Genomic DNA, 19,431 nt, shown 5'->3' on the forward strand with positions numbered 1-19,431 from the left:
AGCCAGCATCCAGAATCCAACAAAATAAGCTGACTCTGACTTTGTGGATTGATGGTAAACTGGCCAAGTTCCTATTCTTCCCCTTTTTTTGATGCTGCAGAGATGAGGTAACACCAATTCCCAGGCTGAGGAAGAAATTATCCAAATATATTTATGTTTTGTGTTTAATACAGAAAGCAGACAGTCACCTAGAACAAAGTATCCCAACAAGGTTTCATGCTTACACAGCAGCTCAGGTTTTGAGTTCAATTTGGCAACTTTTCTCCATCTCCATTCACCACCCAGAAGCAAAAGGATAAGCAGCATGTTTCTGCTGTTTATTTCTATATTAAACAATCATGAAAAGATCATGGAGCTGAAGTCCAAATTTCTATCAATTTTAATGATCAAGAAGAAGGCAGTAAAGAAATGCAAAGCTCGCAGTATGTATGTTGAGATTTGTCTCAAGACCAGAGGAAGAAGACACAAGTTTATCCTCCAATGACAATGATATTTCTGGGGGAAACATTTGAGAAGAGATATGTGGGCAGCAGTCTCTGCCTTCTGAGACTCACCACCCTTAGGAGATCCACTGTCAGAAACCAGCTTACTGGTTCTCAACATAGTGGCACACCCCATCACTCCTGGAGTCTTGGCAGGGCTTCTGTTAAGGGACCCAGTGAAGGGCAGTGGTCACTGTGAGGGTCCTCAGGGAGTGTTTACCCAGGAGCCTGGAGAGTAAGGGTAGGAAGGTAGGCAGGACATTCACATGGTAGAATCGGAAGATGAGCTGAACTGAGTCTCTTCCTCATCCTGTGTTAATTTCTACCATGCATGAGGTATGGGGTAGTATGGTAGGACCAATGATGTGTGAGTAAATATCTGACAACCAGCTCTGGTGGAGTGGGGCCAGGGTGCCTGATTTACAGTGTTTGCAGATGGCAGTGGTATAACTACTCCCACCATGACTGATTTCAAACTACCAACCTGATGTCACTGAGCACAGAACTGGGAAGAGACACACACCATCATCTACAGCACACCACTGTGTAGGGTCTTGGGACCACCACTGCCTGCAGTGGTCAACAGGTCCTGCATGTCACAGAAGGACAGATGTTAAGGCCCTGACTAGCCTTGAAGACACAGATAAGGCATCATCACCTCCCTGTGAGGAGTCTCCTTCCCGTGCCTCTCCACCCACCGACCCCTGCTGGATGCCCTGTGTCTGTCTCTCCCAGATCACTTGTGAGGCCATGGTGTCATCATTTGTCCACACACCAGTCCTCCCATTTAGAACCAGGGCCCATTCTTCATTTCCATATCCCCAGCATCTAGCAGAGTGCCTGGAAAAAGTAGGCTCATAAAGAGTGTTTGGTAAATAAATATGTACTGGATGGACACTGGACTGAAATGTTCAAGGAGGAGAGGAGGAACGCAGAAGCTGCCATCAAGCATCTGCAGAGATGTCCTATAAAAAAAAGGATGCATTTATTCTTATGGATGTCAGCAGGTAAAACCGGGACCAACAAGAAAAGTGGCAGAGAAGCAGTTTTAGGGTCTCTTTGAAAAAATAAACAGAGCTCCTAGGCCGTACAAAGCCATAGAATGCAGGGTCCACCCTGTCTTTCACCTCTCGGTTAGCATCTCCTGCCCTTCACCCATTTGAAAAATGGCCCTAGTCAGTTCCCCTTGCTTTCAGCCCTGACCCCACACCCCAGCACAGGGAAAGGAGTTTTTGCTGTTGTTACAAATATTGAGGGAATATCTGCTGGTGTGCATGACTAGGCCAGCAGAGGTGGGGTCACTCAAAGCAATGGAATGAATGTCTTCTCCCAGTATAAAAATGAAGAAAAAGAACTCCTGGTGGGCGCTTGGGATTTCTCACATCCTTCCTCCACCAACTGCTTGGCTCTCTCCCCTTTAGACCTTAACCCCACAGCCCTCTTCACACCACCAACTCCTTCCCTGGGTGGTCTGTCATTTTTGCTAGACTCTGAGTCTCTCAAGGACAGAGCAAGACTCCTGTCTGAATCCCCAGTGCCTAACACAGCATCTGGTACATTGGAGGTGCCTGAGAAGCATTTGTTAAATGAACATACTCACAAATAAGAAAAAAAAAAAGTCCGCTTCCTCCACCTTTAATTTATATGTCCCAAATTGGCAAAATTCCCAGGGACACCTGGAAACAATCTGCAGATCAAGTAAGCTACGAAGCTAGCCGGAGTTCTGTGAGAAGGTGATTTGGGAATACTCAGAGTCCTCCAATCCACATCCTTCTAGGGCTAATTTGTAAAAATCTTTTCCTCAGAGACAAATAACTACAAAACCTTTAAAATACAGACAGTTCCCTACTTAGGAACATGTTGTGTTCTAAAAGCCTATTTATGAAATTGTTGTTTGAAATTCAGAAGACACTTTTTCATAGAGCCACGTTAAGAAAAGTAACCAACAATGGAGCTCTAACTGGAGATATTTGCGAAGCAAAATAATAGAAAGCAATAAAGCCATACTGTGAAGGGAAACTTTTCTTTTAAGCATCATAAAATAGACCTATGGAATGTGTCAAACTACACAATAGCCTTTGGACAAGGGGCAATACTCAAAATCAATAAAGTGAAATTTTAAATGGTTTCTTTTTATTTATTATGAATGCTGATAACTTGAGAAAAAGCCAGTTTCATTTGGAACGGCTGCAATTAGAAGGGAGCCCTGATGGGAGCTTAGCACAGGCTGCGGTGCTCAGACTTCAGGGTCTGGGTGAGTTACCTGCAGGACTTGTTTAAAATGCAGATTTTTGGCCTCTGCCCCCAGGGAGGCAGATTTGGTGGGTCTGAGGTAGAGCCCAGGAATGTGCATTTTAACAAGCACGCAGAAGAGTCTGACCCAGGTGATTTGAGGACCACTCCTGGAGAACTGCCAGCTGGAGGGGAAGCCACATCACGCAGCTGAGCTGAAGTCTCGTCTCCTGAGACTGTCTCTTTGGGATAGTGTTGAGACCCTTCTTTCTCCTGCTTCCTTTCAGTGGTGGGAGAAGGTGGCCAGTGACTACTTGTCACTTCACAAAATATGTATGGATTTAGGGTTAAGAGCACACCTCAGAGAGATGAAAGAAACAATCACTCATTTGATAAAAATTGAGGGCTGCACCAGAAATTGACACAACATTGTAAACTAACTATACTTCAATAAAAAAGAGACTGTAAAAAAAAAAGGTTGAGGGTTGCGATTCAGCAGGTGTGCGGGTGATTAAAATAACAAAAACTTTATATCTGTTGGAAAATAACCTCCACCCTAAGTATCAAACCGCCCCCCACTGACTCCTACCAGTAGTGGGCCCCAATTAAACTCTCTGTAGAATGGGATTAATAACATCTCCTTTGTAGAATTAATGTGTGTGTGTGTGTGTGTGTGTGTGTGTGTGTGTGTGTGTGTACAGTGCACGCACATAAGCATGCTCATGGAGGTATGTATAAAGTCCTAGATACGTATGTGTTTAATAAATGGTCATTTACTTCTGTTACTGTATTGCTCAACAACTACTTGGAGAATGAAGGCAAAGACATCAAAAAATACAGCAAGGCAGCAATAAGCCAGTTCGATTTGTTCACAAGTGCTGTAGATTGAAAATTCAGGCAAGCTCGGTGCAGGAGAAGCTGCCTTAGAGGAAGTGGACTGTGCACACCGAGGCTTCTGGTTTCTCACACTGGCTCCACCGTTTACTGCCTGGGAGACCCTGAGCAACCAGCATCTCCCGTATGCAGTGAGGATGGCGGTGCTCTCCTTACCTGACTCTTGGGAGGGTGAACAGATGTCAGCACAGTGCCCGGCACATGATAGGTGCTCAAGGACTGTAGCTCTTTAGAAGGTTTGAGCGTGAGGATAAACCTCCTCTCAGTGGCAGAATCTCAGGGCCAACAAGGAAATCTTTCAGTTTGTCATCTTTAAATTCAATCTAATATTATTGATCCCCTACTATGCACAATACTCTGAGTGATAGAAGATGATTAAGATGTAGTCTAATTGCTGCCCCAGGGATGAGGCAGGGCAGTGGCTGTGAAGCACATGCAAGTAACCGAAATAGGAGGCAGCCTGTTGTAAGTTCTAGGATAAGTGATGAATAAATCTCAATGGGAGTACAGGAGACAAGATAATTAACTTCAGAGGGGTGGGTTTAAGAGGCAGCACTACAGAAAGAGCAAGAGAGAGAAAAAGGACAGCACTCCCTGCCATGGGGGTAGCCTGAGTAGGATACAGAGGGGGTGAGTGCCAGGGGTCCTGGGATGATGAAGCCGGTCAATGTGTGTACTGAGTCCCCGAAGGGCTTGCCGGAAGTGTAGGTGGATGAGTAAGCCGGGATCACTTCTCGGAGGACTTTGCATGCCATTTGAGGGAACATCAAGTTTATTCTAAAGCAGTAATAACAATGATCCCATTTATTGAGGACTTACTATGTGACTGACATTGTGCTAATTTTTTAAATAAATATTTCTTCCAAACCCCGTAAAAACCTATGCATAATTATTATCAGGTCCATTTTATGAATGACAAATCTGAGGCCGTGAAGGCTTTTAAGTAGAGGGAGGGCTCTGGGGTGTCTATTCTCAGAAAGTAATTCCAGCAGCAACAGATTGGGAGAATGGATGCCAGAAAGCTGGCACTTAAGGGCTCCCTTAATTTCCAACATATTGTGACATTTTGTCCCCTCAAATTGGTTAACAAGGGATAAAGAAGTGACCAGTATTTCTAAAAATGGACTGATTCTCTCAAAAGTTTTAGGAGTTGGGCAGGCTTTGAAACACATGGTCATTTATGGAATTAGAACCTTCTCCTCCCTGTGGTTCTTCCCAGGGGTCCCGAGAAAAGCTTCCCCTTTAGGGAAGCAGTGAAGAATTCCACAGCAGTGTCTCCTGACCAAGCAGAGCAGAAAACAGATCCAGAGTGTTGTGAGTGAACCAAAATTAGCCTCTTTACAAGCCTATTAAAGCATCAAGTTTAGCATCCATTGCCCAAAATACAACAGGAAGGCAAAAGGCTTTTCTCTTTCTCTTTGTCCAACTAGTTACTCACACTTCTGTTCCCTTCCTCCCACCGGCCCTCTCCCTACAGATAACAACCAAAGCGGGATCTTGGATGGGTGGGAGTCTCCTTCATTTTCAAGTAAACCCAATCAAAGTTCCTGAGAAATCCACTGTGACATTGTAGAATTCTAGGCTGAGGGGAGATTTGCAGCCTATTAGTCAAAAGTCCTAAAGTTCACCAGCTCCTCTTTTAACTTTTCTTGTTAAAATGTTACTTACTATCCTTAGGAGAGAGAAGACAGTTGCTGACCTGAATCATTGCTTCCTAGGAAGCAGACAAGTGAGTCAGTAATATAACTGGGCTTTTTTTTTTTTTTTTAACAGACTATCTTAGGGGAACAGATTATCTTTAATAACTATTTTTCACATACCAATTCTAAATATACAAAGCCTTTCACATACGCTTCTTCATTTAATCATAACCCTATTCAATGGTGAAGGTATTGCTGGTTCCACTTCACAGAAGAGGAAACTGAGGTTTAGGGACACAGACTCAGGCCTTCCAACTCCATCTAAATGGTCTATTTATTACTCTTAACCTCACGGCTTCGTTTTTGTGCTTTTCTCCCAAGCTTATCAGCTGTTACTGCGGTTATTTTTCAAGCTAGCCTGTGGAGGCATTCCACCTTGGTGATGGAGCAATATTTAAAAGTTGTTCAGTTTAACAGAGTACTTAACAGAGTAGCACAGCCAGAAAGAGTTGTAGAGACCATTTCCAACCTCCTTATTTTACCAATAAGAAAACTGAGACCCATAGTTGGACCTACATTCCTAAGGCTGGATCCACAAATCCTGTTTGTGGCAAAACTGTGACCAGGAGCCGAGCCTCATGGTTCTTCTGTCCCACCACCTACAATGTCACAATATCTCTCAAGCACAATCTTCACAATCAAAGCAAAGAGGAAAGCTAAAGTCAGGATTTGGCTAATATCCGTTCCATCCTGTACTTGTTTGATACAATGGAAAGATCCTATTAATTACACAATCATGAAATATTGGGTGGAATTCAGCTTGGAGATAAGTGTAATTTTTTGGTTTTGTAGGTAAGAAAAGTGAGGCCCAGAAAAATTAAGCAAACTGAGCACCCCCAAGCAGGAACTTGAACCCAGGTCTTCTGGTCCCTAGTCACTGACCCCCCACCTCCATGACCTCCACTGTGTGCAGTGTCACGTGCTGTTCACCCAACTTGTCAGAGACAGCCTGACTTAAAAATTTCCAGACACCGGTACCTGACTCAGCCCAGCTTTGCCTTGGCAATAGAGAGCAGGCATCAGCTGCCGGCTCGGATGATGTGTTCCCAGAGCAACATGGCAAGTGTGAGCTGCCAACATTGAAGTCTCAGGGAATGTAAAGTGTTGAGCCAGTTAAACATCCAAAAATGCCCAGTCTCTTAGAAACAAGGGTGACTCATTGGAGTGCTTGGCCACGACTGGGAACTGCATTAGAGGGGCCACGGGGGCTAAAACCTACGCTCAGAAGCCTCCTGCTGCCCTGCCTCTGACCCTTTGCTCGCAGCTCTCCTCTCCAACCCAGAGCCAACACTCACTTTACTGGGAAAGCCAGGCCTCCCACTCCCTGAAACCTTTCTTGATGCTTTAAGCCCGGAGGAGTTCTCCCTTCTCTTGCCCTGAGAATCTGCTCTATACAATTTGGCACTTAATTTTATACTGTCTTTTATTGCTTCTTAATTGTTTTGAGTGTTTGTTTTATAGCCAGTGTGGACTGCAAATGCTCCAAGGGGAGGAAGTAAGCTTCCTCCTCTGTACCCTAGAGCACATCTCTGAGTGTCACCCAAGAGCAGAGACGTGCTCAGACTCACAGCTACTCCTGACTTCAAGACTCCACTCTACCCTGCATTTGCACATACAACAAATGCTCAATAAATCCTAATTCGTTTCACTGAGGCTTCAGCCTTAAAGACAGAGTTCAGCAGCCAGAGCCTCCAGCAGCCCACGCTAAGCCTCTGTACAAATTAGAGTCAAGGCAGGCGATGCGGCTCAGCCAGGCTGCAAGGCTGGATCAGTAGAGCCCGGACTTCAGCCCCTTGCTGGGCGCCCTGTGCAGTGAGCCACCTGCACCTCTGGGCTCTGGTTCTTCAAAGGGGCAGCAATATGATGTCTCTGCCACCTGACCCTCCCATTCTGACAGGAAGCCCTTACTTGGGAAAGCTGGCAGCACAGGCCCGTCTTGTGTCAAACCAGACAAGAACAACGAAAAGGGCAAATCTTCCAGAGCATCTCAATATGCATAGCCTGAAGTCTGCGTTGCTGGCAGGGCACTTGGGGACCCTCTGCAATAGGGTCCCAACTTCCTTTCTTCTACTGAAGGCCCAGAACTCACCATGAGTTGTCCTCTTTCTGTGCTTTTGCTTTCCCTCAGCCTTGATCGCCTTCTTCTTGCTGATCTGTGTGTCAGATCCCATCCCAAACTTTACCTCCTCCGGATATCTCAATTCACATAACTCTTCTTTTTGGTGCTTCTTTCCACTTGCAGCCCTCCCTGCCTTCCGCATGGCTTGAACCTCTATTACAACCCTTTTCCCACATGTTATCTGTGTGTAACTCGGTGGCCAGCTGTCTTCAAGCTCTTCCCCTCAAACCAAACCACCGCCCCTACAGGCTTCTCTGTACTCACCCTACATCATCAACCCAGATGCTGAACTCAGCACCACCCTGAGTTCCCCAAAGGAACCCACTCACAAACAAATTGGGGAACAACTGCCCTTACAAATGATTTATTTCACAGGAAGGGTAGAGAGCAAGGACTTCATAGGGTACCTCCCCCTTCCCCTCCCCCAGCAAACTATTTACTGATCTTTGCAAGCACTCCTGTTCTCCAAATCCTTACTTGGCAGCTCTGTTCTGGGAGTTTCTCTCTCATTACTCTTCCTCAACACACTCCTGGCCAAGTCGAGTCTCTGCATTCTATCTCTGCATGTCTTCCCCATTCCTCCCACCCAATGTATTTCCTTCCAGCTCAAGTAGGCAGAAAAACTTAGTATCGCCCCAATCCCTACCTGCAGGCATGCATCCCCAAATCCATCACTACTCTCAGCCAAATATAAGCACTCTTTCAGTTTCCCCTTCTTTGGAAGGAATCCAGGATTAGACAGAACAAGAATATCTTCTTATGATATGTATGTGAGTGTGTTTTCCTCCACAGAGAATAGAGTTCAGAAGGCAAGGATTTTGTCTTCCACATTCACCCAACCTAGCAAAGTGAGCCTGAGACCAGCCTTCTCCTCTACTAGGGACAGGGACAGTTCTCAGCCCCATCTATCTCTTGGTTCCTCTTCCTTGCCAAGTAAGGTCCAGCACTAGAGTTAGGGAAAAGTGCCTGAAAGACCCAGCAGGAGCTTAATAGATAGCCGCGAAATGAATGAGTCATTGAGTGAAAGGGAAACAAGAAAAGATAAAAGAATTTTGAGAGCACCCTCACCAGGATTATTTCAGTCTAGCTGAAGGGAGCTTTGAGAACCAAGCCAGTGTGAGAGATGCCAGGTGAGTGGTATAATGAAGTGTGAACATAAGGTTCTGGTAGTGGCTCTGCCTTCAATGCCATGTGGAACCTTGGGGGAAATCTCCGAGCCTCAGTTCCTCATACACCCCATCAGCCTGCCTGCAGATGGCCCAATATGGACACTGATCATCAGGTTCCTCAGAGCTTTTGACGTTCATGTTTGAGGCTTCTTCCCCAAGTGCCCAGACACCCAGAGCCCCCTGGTGCCTCTGCATCTGCAGAAAGTTTTTCTTGGCTACAGTCCTGACCCGAAGACCTTCAGTGCCTGCTGGCAGAAAAGAACTCTCAGTTGTGGAAACTGGTAAACTCTACATGTTTTACAGATGAGCCCAAACTCCTGATGACTCTAAATGTGGTGTGAAATGGACAGAAGTCACCGTATTGGTGTGACATGCCTGAGATAGTGTGGTCACCACCACCGCCACCCCATGCAGACACACACGTCATGGAAAGGAAGTGCCTTGGCCAATGTTGGCCCTCATCCCTTATCCCTCACTCCCAGGCCTTTTTCTGTGCTTTTCCGAATTTTTAAGGTAAGAAGTGCTCTATTTGCTGTGCAGGAAAATAGCCCATTGTCATCTAAAAGCAAAGGATACAGGGAATTATTGTTCAGTCTTGAGACCTGATTCAGCAACCAGAGCCCAGCTCTGGCTGGCTGCGACGGTCCCCACTATACCCGCAGAGGGAAAAATCTTTTCAGATTGAACAGCCACCAATCTCCTGCCACCGAAATGTGCCCCTGGGCAGGGGCAGTGATTTGGGCACTCGAGAAAACGCCCAAGTGCCTAGGTAACGGAGAGAACTGGCTGATTTTATTTGTCTTTGACTTGGTGGAGATAGTGAGGCAGCCTAGACATTGAGATGTGAGTATTTTATCTGTCAAACAATTATTCCCTGTCCTCTGATTCAGCTGGTCTCTAGCACCCTGCAAAGCCCACCACTGTTGCATCTTCTCCGAACCCCTCAGCCTCTAACTCCTCCTCTCAAACCCAAGCCCTAACAGTGAGAAGTGCCCGAACGACCGAAACTAGTCCGGGTTCGCTGCGAGCCCACCGCATTTATGCGCGTGCGGGGGTGTGTGCACGCGCGCGGGTGGGGGTGTGCAGCGCGCGCGCGCGGGTGTGTGGCGGGTGTGCGAGCGCGCGCGCGCGCGCGGGTGTGTGGCGGGGGCGGGCTCTGCGCCCGGGGGCAGGGCTCCGCGTGAGAGTGGCAGCTGGACTTGCCCGCTGCGAGGGGCAGGGCGCCGCAGTGCCCGTAGTAGTGAGCAGCCGAGGCGCACCTCTTGGGAGTCGCGGGTACTGGGGCCGGCAGAGACCCCCGGCGCTGCCTAACCCCAACCGGGCAGCCCGAGCTCCGTGGCACCTAGTCGCGCTCCATCCCCCTCCCCAGGAGGGCTGCGCGGGCGGGAAGACGCCCAGACGCCAGCTTCGGTCCCCTTTCAGCCTCTCGGTTCCTCTTTCCACCCAAGTAAGGGAATAAGCCCCGAGGAAGGAGCGCTCCGCAGAATCGCGCAACCAAGTGTTGCATGCTGAGGTAAGACCGTGGCCGGCGCAGCGGAGGGGGTTCGGGCTGGGGGCGCGAGCTGCAGCAACTTGGAAAAGGAGGGCAAAGCCGGAGCCAGTTCCGCGGCCAGGGGCAGGAGCTGCAGCCGAGGCCACGGCACCCACCCTGACGGTGCCACCTGCCGCACAGCCCTGCAGGAGATGCCCCGCTGGCAGGGTGAGGGCACGGGCAGCTGCCGGGGTGGGGCACCGACTTCCTCTTCTATTCGGAAGACCTTATGAACCTCAAAGGTGTGCGGGCGGGAGGCGGCTTGGCTCCAGGCAGTTTGCTGAAGCAACTGGTCAGTCGACCCTTCTAGACTTACCTTTGGTATCCAGTTCGCGCTCCAGGGTGTACAGGGAGGCAAAGAGCGGGGACACTTTTCCTAACATCTGGCCGCCAAAGCCTCTGACCGTCCCGCAGGGTTCCAGGACTTTGGGGGACTCCACAAAGCCCCTGGGCTAGGGGAGCACAACGGGAAGCTGAAGAGAACGCGGAGACCTTGAGAGATATACGCTACGGAAGGAGAGGAGGGTCAAGGAGGGAACGTCCGGCTGACCTGTTTAGTCTAGGAGTCACAAGATGTGTGTTCGTGTGCGTGTGTTTGTGTCTTGAGAGGCGTGCATCTAGTATCACCTGTGGGGCTTTTCAAAACTCCACCAGTCCGCTCACCCTGTATATTCGAGATTTTCTTTCTCTGGACGAGTGGACTAGAATTTGGGGAGGGGGCTGAGGAGTTCGAAAAAGCCCTACAAGTGATTCTGATGCGCTGCCCCCATCCCCGCCATCACTGCAGAGGAAAGCACGGGACAGGAACGAAGAGGCAGCTCCCAGGTGTGACGATCCAGATACCGAACTCAGAGTGACCGACGAGACCCTCCCGCACCCTCCCTCTTTACCCGGGGCGAGGCAGGAGGGTCTGCGGCAGCGCAAGGTGATTTGTGGCTGCGCCGCAGTGGCGCGCGGGAGAACTACGAACCCGCGGGCACGCTCGCAGGCCGGCGCGGGGCGGTTGTCTCCTCTGGATTCATTAGCATACGATGACCTCGCTGTCCCGAGGAGGGCATAGGAGGGCTGTTTATCATTCTTTCATTGTGGGACTTTGGGGACTCACCTTAGTTCTGGAGGTGCGGACCAGGGGGAGTCACTGATGAGGAGCATCAGTCAGGACACAGGGCTGGGAACTGCCCCTCTGGTTCAAAAGAGGGAAACGACTTCATTATTTCAGTGCCTGGGATTCTTTGTCTAAAATACGGCCCACACAGAGCCACTTGCTAGAGCACAGGGTACCCGTCGTTGTCAACGAAGGGTTTTAGATCACAGGGGACAAATGTCTTGACTGATCACACACACACCCTACCTTTGTGCTTTATGCCCCTCTCATTCCAGGGATATGTCCTTATGTGGAAACGGACTTAGTCGTTGGTCTTGTCAAAAAGGGCTGTATTTGTCAGAGAGTCCTTTCCGAAGGTGAATTATACTCATTAAATAAAGAGGCAGCCAGAAAGCTAACTTACGTGTGGTACCTCTCCTATACGTCTTTTCTTTACCAATCACCCTTGAAGTTTATGCATAACATTGTAGGCTTTTTTTTCCTGGTAGGGGTCTGTGGGTGGGAAGCAAGTAGATGAGTCTTTCCCATCTTAAAATTTCATGTCATGTTTGGTTCAGATCAACCAGGATATGGGCAGAAAATGATAAACATCAGAGTGTCTTGGAATCTAGACTTTCAGAGATAGAGGAAGCCGCTAAGGACATCTGTTCCAACTCCCCCTCAAATCTCCGGAGTACCTTCAACAGGTGGGAGGGGGGATCCTGTCAACCTTGTACCCCCAGAGGTCCCAGGTGTGCACGCCTTAGGCTCTGCCAGGGGAAGTACCCTTAACGCAGCAGCTCTTCCCTCTACTGCCCATCCCTGGAGGGGAGGCTGCCCCTATCTCCTTCCCTGGAAGGGAAGTACTGTTTTTTGTTGTGGTAAAACTCTTTCTCAAAAAAGAAAAAATCTTACTGTATTATTACATCATTATGATATGCTTTTTTATTATAAAAGTAATTCATGTTAAATGCAGAATATTTGGGAAATTGAAAAGTGTGCAAAGAATCAAGCAGACCACCCAAAATTCCACCACTCAGATTCCACACGGCTAATATATTAGAATAGTTCCTTTCCATCTATTTTTATGCCTTGAAATTGTATAGTCCTTAGAGAACCAACATTTGCTGGGTACCTAATGTACCTTGAATATGTTAAGTATTTTATATTCAGTGTCGTTTAATTCTCAGAAGTCCTGAGGCAAGTATTAGCGTCACAGAGTTCAGGGGACTTGTCCAAGTCACACACCTGTAAGTGGCCAAGTCAGGATTCAAACCCAGGCTGTCCAACAACTGGGTGGTTGCTTCACCTCGGTAGCTGTTGCTTCTCTGCTTTTCCCCTAAGTAGTATCATAGTGAAAGTCCTTCATGGACATCATTTTCATGGCTGCCTATTATTACATTGTTGGTCATTTAAGTTGATTTCTGTGTTTAGCAACTACACGTAACTCTGAACAACATCCCTGGGCAAAGTCTTTCTGCACACATTTCCAAATACTTCCTTTGGATAGATTCCCAGAAGTAGAATCACTGGGCCAAGGGGCATGAATGTTTTAAGGCTCCTGATGTATATGACAAGCAGGTTTTGGAAAAAGATACACCAATTTCCACTTCCATCCCCTCCAGATAGTTCTGCCACAGTCAAAGCAGGTGACTTCTGGGAACTCAGATACATCAGGGCCTCACATGACCAAGCCAGACCACATAAGCATCCCTCTGGCTTCATGGGAGGCAGAATCACACACATCACCCTGCTGTATACACACAAGTGTGATTATGAAACCCATACGAATATAAGGCTATACCTATTTTTATCTGTGCAAGTATCAATTGCAGAATTCTCTGGCTTGTGTAAAATATATACATGGCATAACATTCCACTTCTCCACACAAATAATTAGAACAGCCTGCACCCCTATGAAGGTGCATCACCATCAGGCCAAATTCAGCCAGCCCAGCCAATCACATAGTGGCCATTTTCACAGAGCTGTTTGTTTACACCAAGTATCAGAATCCCACATCCAAACCACAGCGGGAATTGATGTCACTTTGTATGAAACAGAGTTCACTTGCCCAACTCCCCGTCACTCGTGGTTAGTGATGGCAAGTCACACAATAAAAAACAAGGTTATACACATCATTGAAAAAATGTCATCAGGTGAAGAAAATGTGGCCATAGAAGACAAACTGCATTAGGCAATACAAAAAGACACAAAGGTGACATTTTCAACGAAAACTAATTGGTCCTAGCTATGAGTTTTCCTTAGGGCTGTTTTTGCCCCATAGCCACCTCTGCCAGCAGCAGTGGGCTTAGTAGCCTTGGAATATAGTCCATTGTTGTAAAGAGGAATACATACCAATTGAGCCACCACTATGAGATCTACTTATTTAAGACTCGGCTCAGGTCTTAAAACATCCTTCTGGGAAGCCTTCCACAACTGCTATTCTGGGTTAGAGCCCTCTCTGCTGGACTCATTGCACCTGTGTATACACTTAGCTCCCTATGGTGAAATCACTTACCTGCACACCCCCTACTAAACTGAGAATTCCCTGAAGGTACAGCTAGCCCCGCACACCTAGCACCAAGCTAGTACTTACGCAGAGTAAACAATCCAGTGCAATAAATGGACAAATAAGAATTTTCCAGGTACTTTATGTGCATTTCTCTTTCAAGCGCACCTTTATTCTGCTCACATTGGTCAGTCTCAGAAATGCACCTGAAAGCTGTGTATTTCCACATGTGACTCCTTCCATTTTCATTCAGTTCATTAAAATTAAATTTAAAATTTCAGTTTCTCAGTCACACTAGTCACATTTCTAGTGCTTAAATGCCACATATGACTGCCATATTAGAGAATGCACATATAGAACATTTCCCTCATTGCAGAAAGTTCAACTGGACAGTGCTGGTTAGATTGGAAGCTTGGTGCTGGCAGGGGTGTGAATTTGTTTTCCACCATATCCCCTGCAACCAGCATAGTGATTGGCCAGAGGAGGACAAAGGGGGGGAAAGGAGGAACGGTGGTAGTAAATGTAGCAGGAGCACTACCATTTATTGGACACCTGCTCTGTGCCCCACATTGTGTTATATTTTGTACATGCATTGTCTTCGTATTCACATCACTACAAGCCTGGTAGTAACCTTACTTCGCAAACAGGGAAACTGAGTTCAGAAAGTTTAAGTGGTCACAAAGCTAGTAGTAGAGAGGCTGAATTTTAACTCAGTCCCCTATGATTTCAAAGCCAATTTTCTTAGGCTTTTTACTTTACTGCCTCATTAAATGTCATCTGTGGTAACAGATGTGAATTGTCATCCTCTTGGCTTCCCAGGAAGTCAGAGAAAGGGTACTTCTGAAGGCTTCCCAAGGGAAATATTGGTGTAATTTGCAAATGGTAATGGCATTTCAAGAATGTAAAATTTTGCATGGAGGCTCCAGAGGCTTTGTCCCTGGATAGGTGAGGTAGGGACAGTGTGACCTGATCAGAGGGACAAAACCTGGGAGAGCAGGCCAGCCAACCGCCACCACCCATGCTCCTCCTCAGGGAGGCCTGTTGTCAGCCCTGGAGGGAGAGAAATGCTGGCTTGATTAGGATCCCACAGCCAGTTATTGGCATAAACTGCCTCTTAACTCCCTGGCCAGTGCTCCTCCCACTGTTCCATCCTGCCCCATAGGCCTCTGGCTCCAGCATCCTCACTATCAGTATCACTCTTGCCCCAGTTTTGTCTAATTTCTTTATTCTTAATGAATAGAATACAGAATTTCAAGGGAGGCTTAATCAAGTACCAAGCAGAGTGAGATTATCACTCCCTTCATTCTACATCTCCTGTTTCTGTCAAAACTCTGTAAGGCTGAATTAGGCATCTATACTAGTAACATCTGTTGAGTTTAGTATCAGCTGAAAAAACCCCACGTCTCTCTTAAACTTGCTCTTGAACTGTATCTCCCGCCCTCACGCCCCCACACCTGCCATACATGTATACATGCTACCTGGGACCCAAATACAGAGCCCTTGCATTTATCCCCAGTTTTATCATGTTTAATTCAGTCTATCTTGCCAACTTGCTCAGATATTTCTGGCTTTGGTTCTGTCATCCAGTATTAATACTGTCCCTTCCAGCTGGTTTCCTGATCTGATGAGTATGACCTCTTCAACTAAGTCATCAAAAAGATGATGAACATGACAGCGTTCTGAGGCATCCCACTATATGTTCCTGAGAGATAGATGTTAATTCAATAAATAAACAGCACTTATTAAGAACGTTTGTTCAACTTACTGTACCTATCAGTATACATTTCTTCATTTTTTTCCAAAGATTATCAGAGGAATCTTATCAAGGGTCTCGATAAAGTCCAGATACTCTCCATCACTGGTATTTCCCTGATCTGCCTGCCTGGTAACTTTGTCAAAGAGGCAATTTTGTTACTCTGACGTAAACCACTAGCAGTTAACTCGTGTTGGTTCCTTGAGATCACAATTCCAGTCCTAAAAGCTCATTCCATATCTTGTTCCACAATGTCTCCTGGGATTAATATCAACCCCTTAAGAAATTTTCACAAGTTACTTTTCCATTTTAAAAAGTAGAATTGTATTTGCCATGAGGGTGATGGTGGTGGTGGTGGTGGTAGTGATGGTGATGGTGATGACAGTGATGATGATAGTGGTAGTTGGTGATGATGGTAATGGTAGTTCACGGTAATGGTGGTTGGTGGTGGTGGCTTCCTTACTCTATGATTCTGAACACATTAAGGAGACTGGTCTAGTGCTCTCAACTGCATGTTGTCTTAGCACCCTGGGATATTATTCAGTTAGGCAAAAAGATTGTATTAATTTAAGGCAGATCTCAGAGTCTCTAGCATCATTGAAAATGAGATCAGAGAAGGTACCAAGAAAGCATTTGTTCCCAGGCTTCTCCATCTAAAGTGGAAGTGTCCTGTGTGGGGTCGCACATCCAGGACAGTCACCAAGGTGTCACCACTCTTCCCTAGTGCTTTCTCCAGGGACTTCCCCTTCTTTCCATCTTCAATTCTAGCCTAAGGCTTTGTTTCCTGCAGAAATGTCCATTTGTTCCCTTGGAATTAGCCTCTTAATCATTGATGTCTCAGTAAGAATTAAAGATTCTTTCCTGGTATTATGACTTAAAAGGAGAAAGGAGGAGCAAACTTATTTTCCAAGTGGAAAATGGAGACAAAAATTCTCCATGACAGGACAGGTGCACAGAGAGAAAAGGTCAAAGTAAGAAAAGACTCTTCTTTTTTAATAATAAAAATCACAATAATAATAACTGTCCTTTACACATGTGCCACACTTGGAAGATAGCAGTGTATTCATATCCATGATCTCTCCTGACTCTAATCATAGGCGTGAGGCAGGGAGCATGGATGTTACCGGCCTGATGTGGCTTAGTGTGGTTTCACCAGTGTGATTTCACCAAACAGAGGCCCTAAAAAGTAAGAGTCTGCTGTGGCAAGAAAAGGGAAGAAAGATAAAACTCAGTGGCCATGCAGCAGCTGACAAATCCTGGATCTGCCTGCCCAGCTAACCATTTGGGCCCGTCACTCCTTTCAGTGTGGTCTGCATGGAGTTTTCTCCTTGCTTACAGCATAAACAGTGCCATCTACACAGGAACCAAGTTTTCACCTTCCTATTGGCTGATCTGGTGTGAAAGTACCAAGTGGCCAGAGGTCGGTAATGCCACTTTTACACTTAGATGCTGAAATTGTTGAAATATTTTGACCCCAGAGTTTTCATTCCTTGCAGAATTTCTTCACCTCTCTGCTCTGGGACAGCTGCCTACAGCACTTTACCAGCTGCCTTGGTGTCTCTGCTTTTCAGTTAATGCGAAAGAGCTGGAGAAATCTCTCTTAATCCCCCAGAGAGCCAGAGTGTTCCTTCCAGCATCCTTGACAACCACACAAAATGGGTGCTATCATCTGATGCCCCATCCCAAGTTCTCATCAATAAGGATGTCCTTGCTCCCCAGAACCTGACCCCAGGACACCCACTGATAGAAATTAGTCCTGCCCTTCTCTCATGCCAGGATGTCCAGCAGGCTTTGATCACAACATGATCTTTCCTGACAGTAGAAAGCCAGTAGCCATATGTTTCTATAAACGGGGGAAATTCCTGCTCTGCCCCAAAGTCCTCACTGTTCCTAATCCTTAAATCATGCAAATCTTGGCAAACACATTTCTGAGTAGATTCACTCAATCATCTGGCCAGCGTTTAATCGACAAATATGTATTGAGCACCCTCTCTGTGCTAGGCATAGGCTAGTTTCTGGGGATAGGACCACCTGGGTTTCCAGGAGCTAGGTGGAACCAGGTAGAACAGAGCCAGAAACAGAAACCATGCAGCATTGTCTTTAGATGAGCATCAGTGCAGGGTCACCTCCCCAGCCTAGGAAGGGATTGGACCAAGGAGGTCAGTTAATGCTCTCTGAAGCAGATGGGCTTCAGCTAAAATTGAAGGGATGGCTAGAGGTTAAGTGAAGAAGTGAGTGTGGGTAACCCATTCTAGGTAGAGGGAACAGTATAAGCAAGGGCTCAGAGGCAGTTCTTGTCTACAGTGTTGCTGGAGCAAAAAACCACGTTAAGAAGTGATATGAGATGAGTCTGGAGATGTGGACAGGAGGGTCTTGTCTGCCAAGTTAAAGAATGTCTTATAGACAGTTAAGGGAGCACTGAGAAATTTTAAATGGGAACTGACGTGGTCAGATTTTAACCTTAACGCAATCCCTCTAGCTGCGGTGTTGGGGGCGGAGGAGACAGGAAGCAGGGCTGCCACCTGGGAGGCTTTTGTGGGAAGTTAGGTAACACACGGGCTGAACAAGGTAGTACAGATGGAGGGAGAGACAGAATCAGGAAAAAGCTGATAAGCAAGTGGGTGGGAAAGGTGGCGAGGGAGGCAGAGGAGCCTGGGGCAGTTCCCAAGCTTCTACCTTACATATCTGGGAGGATAGTGGTTCCATCGGCCACTTGATCCAGGATCAAGGGACAGGAGCAAGAGCAGGGTTATTAATGAGTTCAGTCTGAGACATGCTGAATTTGAAGTGTCAGTGAGAGGTCCAGATGGAGATGTCATTGACAGAAGAGCTATGTGGCTGGAGACCCAGGCTGGGGAGGCTTGAATATAAGTGGTTGGTGAAACCACGAGAGCCGAGAGCTGATGAGATCATGGGAGAGTCCGTTTTCATTTTGTCTTGATACGTGTGTTGCCAGTATCTGAAAGATCCACGTCAAGGAGATTCATGCCTGTTTAACAAGGGGAGGAGACTTCTCATAGCATTGAAGCTGTACTGGTAGCCATCTGCTGACCCAGCTGGGTCAGTGTCCACCTCTGCCAGGTGAATGGTCAAATATAGGAGTTTTTACAGAAATTCTTGTTTTCCTTTTCCACATTAGAACTTCACAAATTCATCAACATGGTCCTTTTCTCTAGACCAGTACTTCTCAACATATCACCTACGAAACTGTGTAAACTACCAATTTTGGGTCCCTATCCGGGAGATGCTAATTTAATTGGTCTGGCGTCAGGGCTGGGCCTGGGCATTTTTTTTTTAAAGGTCCCCAAGTGACACCAGTACTTAGCAGAGTTAAGAACCATTGTTACACAAGAAGTTCCCTCAGTGATTTCTCAAATTACAGGGTTTTTAATTCCTTACCTCCTCTGGCAAATCTCCTATGACTCCATTACAATTTCTCTAAAAACTGCTTTAACGTGACAGAACCTACACTGGACACTACACTCTGGCCATGGCCTTGTGCACACTGTCCCAGTCTTTGTATTCAACAGATATTTCTCCTTCGTGCCTGCAAGGCTCATGGGAAACTTTGTCAAATATCCTGTGTTTACAACCTCTGTCTGTCACATTCTCTGAGTTACATAACTAACATATCCTTCAAAAAGACTTAAAAATCACCTGCTATGACTTCTGAGTGAACCTTAGTTAGTTCAAAGGGATCATTGCTTTTCTTTTTTGTTTGTTAGTTTTTTTGTTTGTTTTTGGTTTTTGACTTTTTTTTTAATTGAAGTATAGTTGACATACAGTGTTCGTTTCAGGTGTACAGCATAGCGATTCAGCTTTTGTATATACATTACAAATTGATCACTACGGTAAGTCTAGTCATCACCCGTCACCACGATGAGTTGTTGCAATATTACCAGCTAGATTCGCCCTGCTGTTCATTCCATCCCTGTGATTTATTTATTTTATACCTGG

The 19,431-nt window shown here is 46.5% G+C and overlaps 1 protein-coding gene across 6 annotated transcripts in view; it reads left to right on the forward strand.

The window, feature by feature from the left end:
- The first annotated feature begins 9,757 nt into the window (after positions 1–9,757).
- The window catches only part of DGKG (diacylglycerol kinase gamma), a 194,942-nt gene continuing 185,268 nt past the window's right edge, over positions 9,758–19,431 (forward strand). For 3 of the 6 annotated variants that reach the window (XR_004320963.1, XM_006188830.3, XM_014562711.2), the window contains exon 1: positions 9,761–10,109. The gene's annotated coding sequence lies outside the window, so the exon portion shown is untranslated. Of the gene's footprint in view, positions 10,110–19,431 lie in introns of all 6 variants that reach the window. The other 3 variants (XM_032482760.1, XM_032482770.1, XM_006188834.3) reach the window with 3 other exon arrangements.

Source organism: Camelus ferus, chromosome 1 (genome assembly GCF_009834535.1).
Source record: "Camelus ferus isolate YT-003-E chromosome 1, BCGSAC_Cfer_1.0, whole genome shotgun sequence".
Taxonomy (NCBI): Eukaryota; Metazoa; Chordata; class Mammalia; order Artiodactyla; family Camelidae; genus Camelus; species Camelus ferus.